The 11,417-nt window shown below is 31.4% G+C and overlaps 1 long non-coding RNA gene across 1 annotated transcript; it reads right to left on the bottom strand.

The window, feature by feature from the left end:
- Positions 1 to 1,735: 1,735 nt before the first annotated feature.
- LOC129750937 (uncharacterized) lies at positions 1,736 to 2,483 on the bottom strand. Its single transcript, XR_008738531.1, has 3 exons — positions 2,446 to 2,483; positions 1,948 to 2,396; positions 1,736 to 1,862 (listed from the first exon to the last, which is right to left on the bottom strand). It is a non-coding gene; the product is annotated as an uncharacterized LOC129750937 (long non-coding RNA).
- Between the last annotated feature and the right edge of the window lie 8,934 nt (positions 2,484 to 11,417).

The following is an 11,417-nucleotide window of genomic DNA, read 5'->3' as shown; positions in this document are numbered from 1 at the left end:
AATCTACTTTCATGCTCGCGAACAGGAGTGGTGCTTGTACCGAAACAAAAAAAAAGAACGATGTTAGTTGATCAGGTACATAAAAAGCATAAAAAGTTATTGAATAAAGTTATGAAAACGAAAATATAAGCAATTTTTAAAATGAGAAAACTCCTTCATAGAACAAAAAAATTTACTGTTCTATTCAAGAATACTCAAATTCCAGCCTCAAAAACTGTCAGGAGACATAAATCGAAATAATTTTTAAAACATTGCCAGCAAAAGTCATCTCAAAGCTGAAATTACGCCTCCGATAGTAGTTAATTTCATTCATCACCAATTTTTTTTGTTAAATTTTTAATAATAAAATATTAAAATGATTTACAATTTACATCAGCATTGTGGGAAGAACTTTTATCATCTGAAATAAGAAAAGCAAAGGTTGAATTTTCAAAACTTTTCTATTGACTATGTTTTTCGGAAATTGTTTTAATTTTTCCCATATCGAGGAACGTTAGTATTTATATGTATATTAATTCAAAATCAGAAATAAGAAGAAATTGAATAAAATAACGAATATTTGAATAACTCTAAAACACTGGTACTGTATGCAACGACGTGTTTCTTCTGGGCCATGCAGGTTTCAGAGCAGTTCCTGCTCTCAGGAGCCAAGATTTTTCAACGGAGAAACCAACTTTTCCGCTTATTTCAATCCTAACCGATTTTCAGTGTTAATAATATTTTTGTTCCGTGATTCTCCAACTTGGTTCGCCAATTAGAGGAATGAATTTGGTGCCCCAGTAACGGATCGATACCAGTCCTTTTTTTTAAGCGGACATCATTTGAATTGGACTAGATCGTTTAACCGATGATTTTAGCTCAGAAGACATGTGCGTGAACGTGTAGGGGGAAGTGTTCCTAAATGCGCATGTTAGGTAATATGCGCATACAGCCGATTGACGATCTGGCTAGAGATTCATCATATCTAATCAGCGCAGTTTGAGGGTAGAACGCTTTTAACACATGGCATGAAAAAATTTAATTGTTATATAAAGTCGAAAAAATTTAAAAATTCAAACAAGGTTTTTGTCAGTTTTGATATAATATATTGAATTTTAAATATCGTGCGTACAGATTCTGTGAACAAAAATTTTAATGGTTTTTCTTTCTTATTCATCTGAAAATCGGAAATTCAACAAATTGAAGCTTTTGGCAAAGTTGTAGATGATAAGATATTGGAATACGAGACAGGTTCTGAATGCCTATATCAAGGCAGGTTAAATGCCTATATCAAGAAAAATAGATTATTCTTATAAATTTTTTACTTCCTATCATTTAAACATTAAATCTACGCTCAAATCACGATCTTACAGCGAAAAAAGAAGAACTTCATACTGATCCGATAAAAATACGATATGAACAAAATATTACCATGAAATATGGCCATATGGTATACTTAACTATGTTTCATGCCAAAGAACTAGTGATGTAAAAAATTTCACCAAAATTTCAACCTTGACGTATGCCTAACATCCGTTTCTACCATTTTCAATTAAATAATTTCAAAATATTGCGAGTGTAAATGAAATATAGCTTAAAACATAAATATACGCATTTAGCCCGCCGGTTTCGGAAATCGGCTGTTTTGACTTCTTTTATTATAAAATTATTTTCACAAAAACTGTAAGAGATTTTAACAGAAAAAATGCTCTTACGTATAGAAAACAGATGTCCGCTCATGTGCGTATAGTTTTCAGGCTCCTATCTATCGGAATATGGGAGAAAATGAGTGTTTTCCTTAATATGCGCATATTACCTGCCTCTCCCCTATGGCAGTGTTCTCGGCCAGGAAATGAAAAGTCCGGTCATCCACGAAAGTTTCCCTAGAATAAAATATGATATTTTGTATGTGTTTGGCAAGAACATTAAACATTTCAGTATTTTATGAAATGAAACAAAGCAACTTACCACAAACTGCGCTGGATTTTGCTTTAATACACGAATTATTTACATTGATAGAGAAAGAGGGAGTTTACAGATTTTCCAGCCATGCGTGCATCGACTTCTGTAGCCTAAAACGGGCCCAACGTTTCCCAAACGGAACGATCACATCGATATTATCGAGATGATGAAAGGTGTTTTGGATTCAGATAAGTTGGTCATCACCGTATAGAAATGATCGGTTCTTGATTCGGGAATGTGGTATTTCCCAAGGCAATAAGAGGGGTTTACTTCCTGAGGGGGCAACTATTTCTACCTGGTGGGTGAGAAAATTTTCCTCGCTCATTTGTTCTTATTGGTTCAATGCAATTCGGAAAAACCGGTGCCGGTGCTCAAAGTAAACTATCTCTGGAACGGTTCCTCCACGATGTCAAGTCTGCCAAAGCTGGACGCAGCAGGAGAATGCAATGTTTTCACTGGAAAAATGAGATATTTAGATTTAAAAAAAAAACCAAAACCACTCACATAAAGCCTTTTTCGACTGCAAACCGTTCAATACAAGCGACCGAATTCAACAAATTTTCATAACAACAACTCGCCGACTGCTGTTGCCTAGGATATTTAAACATGGTCAGTAGTGACGTAGGATCTGCGCCACCTTTATAGAAATTTATACAGGTTGCATGCGTAGGACAGAAATGAGTGTTTTCAAACAGTTTACGGGATGAAAGACACAGTGTATTTAAATTCCTCAAGAACAAAAAAAAACAAACTTAAACCAGCTTTTGTTCAACATAATATTACTAATTACACTAGTTTACAAAATTTTAAAAAAATCGTGAACTTGATTTGCTGACCAACATTTTTAATGTAAAATCGGGCGCTGAATCAGAAAATGAAATTCAAAAAAATCTCAGTAGAACCGTTTTTAAGTTATGCTCCAAATATGAAATTTCGAAAAAATTAAAAAAGTACTTGTACTTAGATTTGTTTTTGAGTTTGACCAACTGTATTGTTTATATTTGTGACTTTATGAGAAAAAAATTTATTAAAAACGCATTTTTTTAGAGTAAATTTTGTTTCAACGAAAGTTTTAGACTCGATGGTAGCATTTAAAAAATCTGATTGTCTTTTGCGCTTGAATGTTAATTTAAAACAAAGATTTTAAGTGGTTATTTATCAAAATCGGTTGAAAATTGAAGAAGTTATGGCTACTTTACCATAACTGAAATTTTTGGAGTTTTTAATAATTTAACGAACCGCAGTACACTTATCATAGTATAGGAAGAATGAAACATGATAAATCTCAATCGCTCCAAGTCAAAATTATTTATTAGCTTACCAGAAGGTCACATGCCAAGTTTCAGGAAGATCTGACTATAGGGAGGGGTTGCTTAAGTCTCGAACGTGAATAAAATTTTGAGATATTTTGCCCGGAAGGAACGAAAAATACTGGTTTTTCACCAATAACTTTTTTCATCACTAGCTGATTGTTTTTTATGGTGGATTTTCTCAAAGCCTAAGTTGAAACAAATATTTCACCCGAAGACTGTAACTCGATTGGATTTGAAACAGAAAAGTTATTGCGGTTCGAAGGCCGCAAATTTTGTCCAACACGCAATGAGTACTTTTTACGCATTGCGTTTTATACGACAATTTTCGATCAAAATACAATCTTTGAACCACAATAACTTTTCTGTTTCAAATCCAATCGAGTTACAGTCTTCGGGTGAAATATTTGTCTAAACTTAGGCTTTGAGAAAATCAACCATAAAAATCAATCAGCTAGTGATGAAAAAAGTTATTGATGAAAAACCAGTATTTTTCGTTCCTTCCGGGCAAAATACCTCAAAATTTTATTCACGTTTAAGACTTAAGCAACCCCTCCCTATGGTCAGATCTTCCTGAAACTTGGCATGTGACCTTCTGGTAAGCTAATAAATAATTTTGACTTGGAGCGATTGAGATTTATCATGTTTCATTCTTCCTATACTATGATAAGTGTACTGCGGTTCGTTAAATTATTAAAAACTCCAAAAATTTCAGTTATGGTAAAGTAGCCATAACTTCTTCAATTTTCAACCGATTTTGATAAATAACCACTTAAAATCTTTGTTTTAAATTAACATTCAAGAGCAAATGACAATCAGATTTTTTGAATGCTACCATCGAGTCTAAAACTTTCGTTGAAACAAAGTTTTCTCTAAAAAAATGCGTTTTTTATAATTTTTTTTCTCATAAAGTAACAAATATCAACAATACTGTTGGTCAAACGCAAAAACAGTGTTGAGATGATCGATAGAAAACTTATTCACCTTCAATATGCAAAAGAGGGATTTCAAATTACTGTTATGCCGTCCGAGATATTTAAATCTAAGTACAAGAACTTTTTTAATTTATTATTTAATTTAATATATTAATGGTTTCAGATTCGTAAAAAATATACAGTCATTATATTTACATTATAATATAAATATTTGTAAATCCTTAAGATTTTCAGCTGGATCGCCACAGGATGAATAACAAGTAGAAAAGGAGAAATTTCGAACAATCTATGCATCAAATGTTTTATTAATCATGTTTTTTTTTTCCAGAAAAATACGATTGCTATATTCCAGTTTTCAACTCTTACGACCATTGTTAAATTATTTTTTAAAACTTATTATTCATCTTCATCTATACCATAATAGTAACTATAAATGAAATCATAAACTAAATACATGTCCATCTTTTATTGGACGTATTAGGGTGCTAAGTTTATATAATTTGGCGATTATATTCATGAAGTTCCTAGATATGTCAACAATAAAAGATGGAAAGACTAATCATAATTACATGACCCATTTGATCATGCGGCTATGATTGGGCGGGGCTTATTGGCAATGAAAGTAGCCTCGGGATGTGCAGGTGCCATTCTGAAATGGGTTACTGGAATTTCAATAGAGCTAACACCACCAGCACCCGCGATTGAACAATTTTAATCAAATGGATTAATATTGGCTCTTTTGCATAACATACCTGCCAGCTCATGGGGTCGTTGGATGGATTATACATACATACATACATACATTTTGTCATTTTTGTCATTTTTGTCATTTTTGTCATTTCTGTCATTTTTGTCATTTTTGTCATTTTTGTCATTTTTGTCATTTTTGTCATTTTTGTCATTTTTGTCATTTTTGTCATTTTTGTCATTTTTGTCATTTTTGTCATTTTTGTCATTTTTGTCATTTTTGTCATTTTTGTCATTTTTGTCATTTTTGTCATTTTTGTCATTTTTGTCATTTTTGTCATTTTTGTCATTTTTGTCATTTTTGTCATTTTTGTCATTTTTGTCATTTTTGTCATTTTTGTCATTTTTGTCATTTTTGTCATTTTTGTCATTTTTGTCATTTTTGTCATTTTTGTCATTTTTCTCATTTTTCTCATTTTTGTCATTTTTGTCATTTTTGTCATTTTTGTCATTTTTGTCATTTTTGTCATTTTTGTCATTTTTGTCATTTTTGTCATTTTTGTCATTTTTGTCATTTTTGTCATTTTTGTCATTTTTGTCATTTTTGTCATTTTTGTCATTTTTGTGATTTTTGTCATTTTTGTCATTTTTGTCATTTTTGTCATTTTTGTCATTTTTGTCATTTTTGTCATTTTTGTCATTTTTGTCATTTTTGTCATTTTTGTCATTTTTGTCATTTTTGTCATTTTTGTCATTTTTGTCATTTTTGTCATTTTTGTCATTTTTGTCATTTTTGTCATTTTTGTCATTTTTGTCATTTTTGTGATTTTTGTGATTTTTGTGATTTTTGTGATTTTTGTCATTTTTGTCATTTTTGTCATTTTTGTCATTTTTGTCATTTTTGTCATTTTTGTCATTTTTGTCATTTTTGTCATTTTTGTCATTTTTGTCATTTTTGTCATTTTTGTCATTTTTGTCATTTTTGTCATTTTTGTCATTTTTGTCATTTTTGTCATTTTTGTCATTTTTGTCATTTTTGTCATTTTTGTCATTTTTGTCATTTTTGTCATTTTTGTCATTTTTGTCATTTTTGTCATTTTTGTCATTTTTGTCATTTTTGTCTTTTTTGTCATTTTTGTCATTTTTGTCATTTTTGTCATTTTTGTCATTTTTGTCATTTTTGTCATTTTTGTCATTTTTGTCATTTTTGTCATTTTTGTCATTTTTGTCATTTTTGTCATTTTTGTCATTTTTGTCATTTTTGTCATTTTTGTCATTTTTGTCATTTTTGTCATTTTTGTCATTTTTGTCATTTTTGTAATTTTTGTCATTTTTGTCATTTTTGTCATTTTTGTCATTTTTGTCATTTTTGTCATTTTTGTCATTTTTGTCATTTTTTTCATTTTTGTCATTTTTGTCATTTTTGTCATTTTTGTCATTTTTGTCATTTTTGTCATTTTTGTCATTTTTGTCATTTTTGTCATTTTTGTCATTTTTGTCATTTTTGTCATTTTTGTCATTTTTGTCATTTTTGTCATTTTTGTCATTTTTGTCATTTTTGTCATTTTTTTATTTTTGTCATTTTTGTCATTTTTGTCATTTTTGTCATTTTTGTCATTTTTGTCATTTTTGTCATTTTTGTCATTTTTGTCATTTTTGTCATTTTTGTCATTTTTGTCATTTTTGTCATTTTTGTCATTTTTGTCATTTTTGTCATTTTTGTCATTTTTGTCATTTTTGTCATTTTTGTCATTTTTGTCATTTTTGTCATTTTTGTCATTTTTGTCATTTTTGTCATTTTTGCCTTTTTTGCCTTTTTTGTCATTTTTGTCATTTTTGTCATTTTTGTCATTTTTGTCATTTTTGTCATTTTTGTCATTTTTGTCATTTTTGTCATTTTTGTCATTTTTGTCATTTTTGTCATTTTTGTCATTTTTGTCATTTTTGTCATTTTTGTCATTTTTGTCATTTTTGTCATTTTTGTCATTTTTGTCATTTTTGTCATTTTTGTCATTTTTGTCATTTTTGTCATTTTTGTCATTTTTGTCATTTTTGTCATTTTTGTCATTTTTGTCATTTTTGTCATTTTTGTCATTTTTGTCATTTTTGTCATTTTTGTCATTTTTGTCATTTTTGTCATTTTTGTCATTTTTGTCATTTTTGTCATTTTTGTCATTTTTGTCATTTTTGTAATTTTTGTAATTTTTGTCATTTTTGTCATTTTTGTCATTTTTGTCATTTTTGTCATTTTTGTCATTTTTGTCATTTTTGTCATTTTTGTCATTTTTGTCATTTTTGTCATTTTTGTCATTTTTGTCATTTTTGTCATTTTTGTCATTTTTGTCATTTTTGTCATTTTTGTCATTTTTGTCATTTTTGTCATTTTTGTCATTTTTGTCATTTTTGTGATTTTTGTCATTTTGGTCATTTTTGTCATTTTTGTCATTTTTGTCATTTTTGTCATTTTTGTCATTTTTGTCATTTTTGTCATTTTTGTCATTTTTGTCATATTTGTCATTTTTGTCATTTTTGGCATTTTTGTCATTTTTGTCATTTTTGTCATTTTTGTCATTTTTGTCATTTTTGTCATTTTTGTCATTTTTGTCATTTTTGTCATTTTTGTCATTTTTGTCATTTTTGTCATTTTTGTCATTTTTGTCATTTTTGTCATTTTTGTCATTTTTGTCATTTTTGTCATTTTTGTCATTTTTGTCATTTTTGTCATTTTTGCCTTTTTTGCCTTTTTTGTCATTTTTGTCATTTTTGTCATTTTTGTCATTTTTGTCATTTTTGTCATTTTTGTCATTTTTGTCATTTTTGTCATTTTTGTCATTTTTGTCATTTTTGTCATTTTTGTCATTTTTGTCATTTTTGTCATTTTTGTCATTTTTGTCATTTTTGTCATTTTTGTCATTTTTGTCATTTTTGTCATTTTTGTCATTTTTGTCATTTTTGTCATTTTTGTCATTTTTGTCATTTTTGTCATTTTTGTCATTTTTGTCATTTTTGTCATTTTTGTCATTTTTGTCATTTTTGTCATTTTTGTCATTTTTGTCATTTTTGTCATTTTTGTAATTTTTGTCATTTTTGTCATTTTTGTCATTTTTGTCATTTTTGTCATTTTTGTCATTTTTGTCATTTTTGTCATTTTTGTCATTTTTGTCATTTTTGTCATTTTTGTCATTTTTGTCATTTTTGTCATTTTTGTCATTTTTGTCATTTTTGTCATTTTTGTCATTTTTGTCATTTTTGTCATTTTTGTCATTTTTGTCATTTTTGTCATTTTTGTCATTTTTGTCATTTTTGTCATTTTTGTCATTTTTGTGATTTTTGTCATTTTGGTCATTTTTGTCATTTTTGTCATTTTTGTCATTTTTGTCATTTTTGTCATTTTTGTCATTTTTGTCATTTTTGTCATTTTTGTCATATTTGTCATTTTTGTCATTTTTGGCATTTTTGTCATTTTTGTCATTTTTGTCATTTTTGTCATTTTTGTCATTTTTGTCATTTTTGTCAGTTTTGTCATTTTTGTCATTTTTGTCATTTTTGTCATTTTTGTCATTTTTGTCATTTTTGTCATTTTTGTCATTTTTGTCATTTTTGTCATTTTTGTCATTTTTGTCATTTTTGTCATTTTTGTCATTTTTGTCATTTTTGTCATTTTTGTCATTTTTGCCATTTTTGCCTTTTTTGCCTTTTTTGTCATTTTTGTCATTTTTGTCATTTTTGTCATTTTTGTCATTTTTGTCATTTTTGTCATTTTTATTATTTTTGACATTTTTGTTATTTTGTAATTTTTTTCATTCTTGTCATTTTTGTCAGTGGCTCACAATGAGTTGATAATTTCATGTTGGGCTAAACTAATCTGGTTTGATGAATTTCCGAAAACTACTCTTCAAAATGTCTTCAGGTTTTGAAAATATGAACATATCTTTTTCAGATAGTATGATTGCATCAATTTTCAGCAACGCAATGAACAATTAAAATTCAAAAAATTCAATGATCAATTTTATATCTAGAACAGTCGTAAAAAACTTTACAAATATGTAGGTATTTGATTTTCTGTACTTTTATTATCCGGTTTTTTTTATAGTAAATGGCACTTTTCTTTGTTAAAAAAATCATTGAAAGATAAGGATTACATAAAGGCGCTTTATTATAAAAGACAACATAACTAAAGTAAGAATAAACATAATCCTCAAAGATTGATCCAACCAAACTCTGTCATGAATCAACATCAAATAAACGCGATAGCTTAAAAGTACGAACCAGTTCCCAGACGCAGAACGCATTATTTCTGCGCTGTTTGATCGAGTAGTGAGTTAGTCGATGGGTTCACCTGCCGTTTTTGCGTTTCGGGTTTAAGCTGTTCGATCATTATTCCGTGCAGGCAGCGAGTTCCAGTTTTCATTCATAACCTCCATTGCACACGGAAGACGAGTTTCCGAACGAAAAGGACAGTCCTTGCAGAGTGAGTGTTGACCGTGGACCAGTTCTGGCGTTCGTTGCTGGAACGTGCGCGCGCATGGAGAAAGGAGGAAAGAAGAACCCAGACGCATGTCACCCGTGCGCACATATTTCATTTATGGGTAAAATTTTCACGATCAAGATCAGGGACATGGCATGTCCGGTTAAAAAGCGAGAATTTGCGCAATGACAACAACGGCACTGCCAATTGTTGCTTAACCGAAGGGACGCTTGGGGTGCGGATGGGAAGGGATTCGAAAATTGGAGTAGGTACAGGAAGGAATCCTCTTTTTCTGTTTCTGCGTAAGGTATTTGACAGAACTGAAACGCATCGTCGTAAGTGATCGAGACAGGGGACTCAGCGTACCAGCGAAAGGAAAGGTGTAAGGAAAGCTTGACGAGCCAAAGCGAAAATTAAAAACAAAAACAAAATGTGGCGTGACGTGGAAGATTTAGCCACACAGATAAGAAACGAGCTCCGCTGGATTGGTGGATAGGGACCAGCCAGAGTGACAAACACGCATGATCGTCTCCCGGGGAACTTGCACTTGCACTCTTACTTGAGCAGCAGGATGCAAGCCGATTATAAGCTTTTACATTCTGGTCGTGGATAACAGCTCCAATTACAATTATTCTGGATCGGGCGAGGGATGTTCTCGTCTTGGTTCGTAAAAAGGAAGTATGCATATTTGCACAAACATGTGCTTCGATGCGTCTTGAGGCAGATTTAGACGGATCAAAGTTTCGTATGGGGTTACGCAAATGCATACGCATGACTCCTTTAGGCGATGCGTAACTGCACGGATGACTCTGAAGACACTAATTATTCGTGCGGAATAGTTACTATAGTTACGGAATAGTACTTAGTACGGGGAATAATTTGCTTCATTTTCATGGTGAAAGTCATTTTCTTGAATACATTACAGGTCGTAATACGTTTAGGTATTTAATCTTAGCTTACCATATTGCCCGGTTTTATCCGGACTTGCTCGAAAATTTAGTATAAAACATTAGAAAGATCAAGTCCGGCTCGGTGGTCCGATTTTCTTTGAAAAAGCCCGGATATAAACAAGAACCATTTTTTGGAAACCTAACCTACGCTTATAAATCTGTTGAAGTGTTTCGACGAAAATATAATTTTTCAAATTTCCCTGCATCTTGCCAGGTTTTAAGATGTTATTACCCGAATTAACTGGGCCCGGATATGGCCCGGATAACAATCTCCAGTGTGTAAGAAACCGTTGGCAGTTTATCGGTTTGGAACTTGTTATATGGTACATATGAATAAAGAAAAATCATCTGGTACCTACCCCTACTGTATTCACGGTACACGGTGTCTCTGATAGAACAATATTGCTCATCGAAAAAAAGCATTGCCAATTATTTAGCCATTCAAAAGCTAGGACTTTTTTTTTCATTTGATCCCAGATCAGTTTACGATCAGACTTTGGAGTGAGCAGTCGTGTTTTTGAGAGACTATCAACGGTTTTAGTGAGCTATCTCGAACCACGTTGTCACGAGTGGGGATTTGACCCCCCGTTTTTGCTTTTTGGTCATACTTCCTTGAAACTTCGAGGCCTGGAAATGTCGGACGGAGTAGTCAAGAATACTTTGGTATTTCGGTTCCCGGAGAATGCAGCTGGTCCCACGCTTGTGGAGATGGCTCGTTTCGTCAAAGATTTCGACGCGGACAAAAACAAAATGGAGTCTACTTATAAAATTTCGGATGAACGTTGTGTGTGCATTAAATTTAAGACCGAACAAGACATGAAGGAGGCGCTTCTTCAAAACCCTGAAAACATGGAATTTCGATATTCGAATGGAAAAACAGTTCAAGTTCAAATGTCTGTTGCAGGCGGTTGTCTCCGGTATGTGCGGATCTTTGATCTGCCACCTGAAATTTCTGACCTTGAAATTTCGTTAGTCCTTGGCAAATATGGATCTGTGAAACGTTCTGTGAGAGAAAAGTTCCCCCCAGAGTTGGAGCTCAACCTGTTTACAGGAGTGCGTGGTGTCTATATGGATATTAAAAAGGATATACCGTCAACCTTATACTTCGTTAACCGTAGGGGACGTG

This window comes from Uranotaenia lowii, chromosome 3 (assembly GCF_029784155.1).
Source record: "Uranotaenia lowii strain MFRU-FL chromosome 3, ASM2978415v1, whole genome shotgun sequence".
Classification (NCBI taxonomy): Eukaryota; Metazoa; Arthropoda; class Insecta; order Diptera; family Culicidae; genus Uranotaenia; species Uranotaenia lowii.
This window is presented reverse-complemented; position numbering and strand designations above follow the sequence as displayed.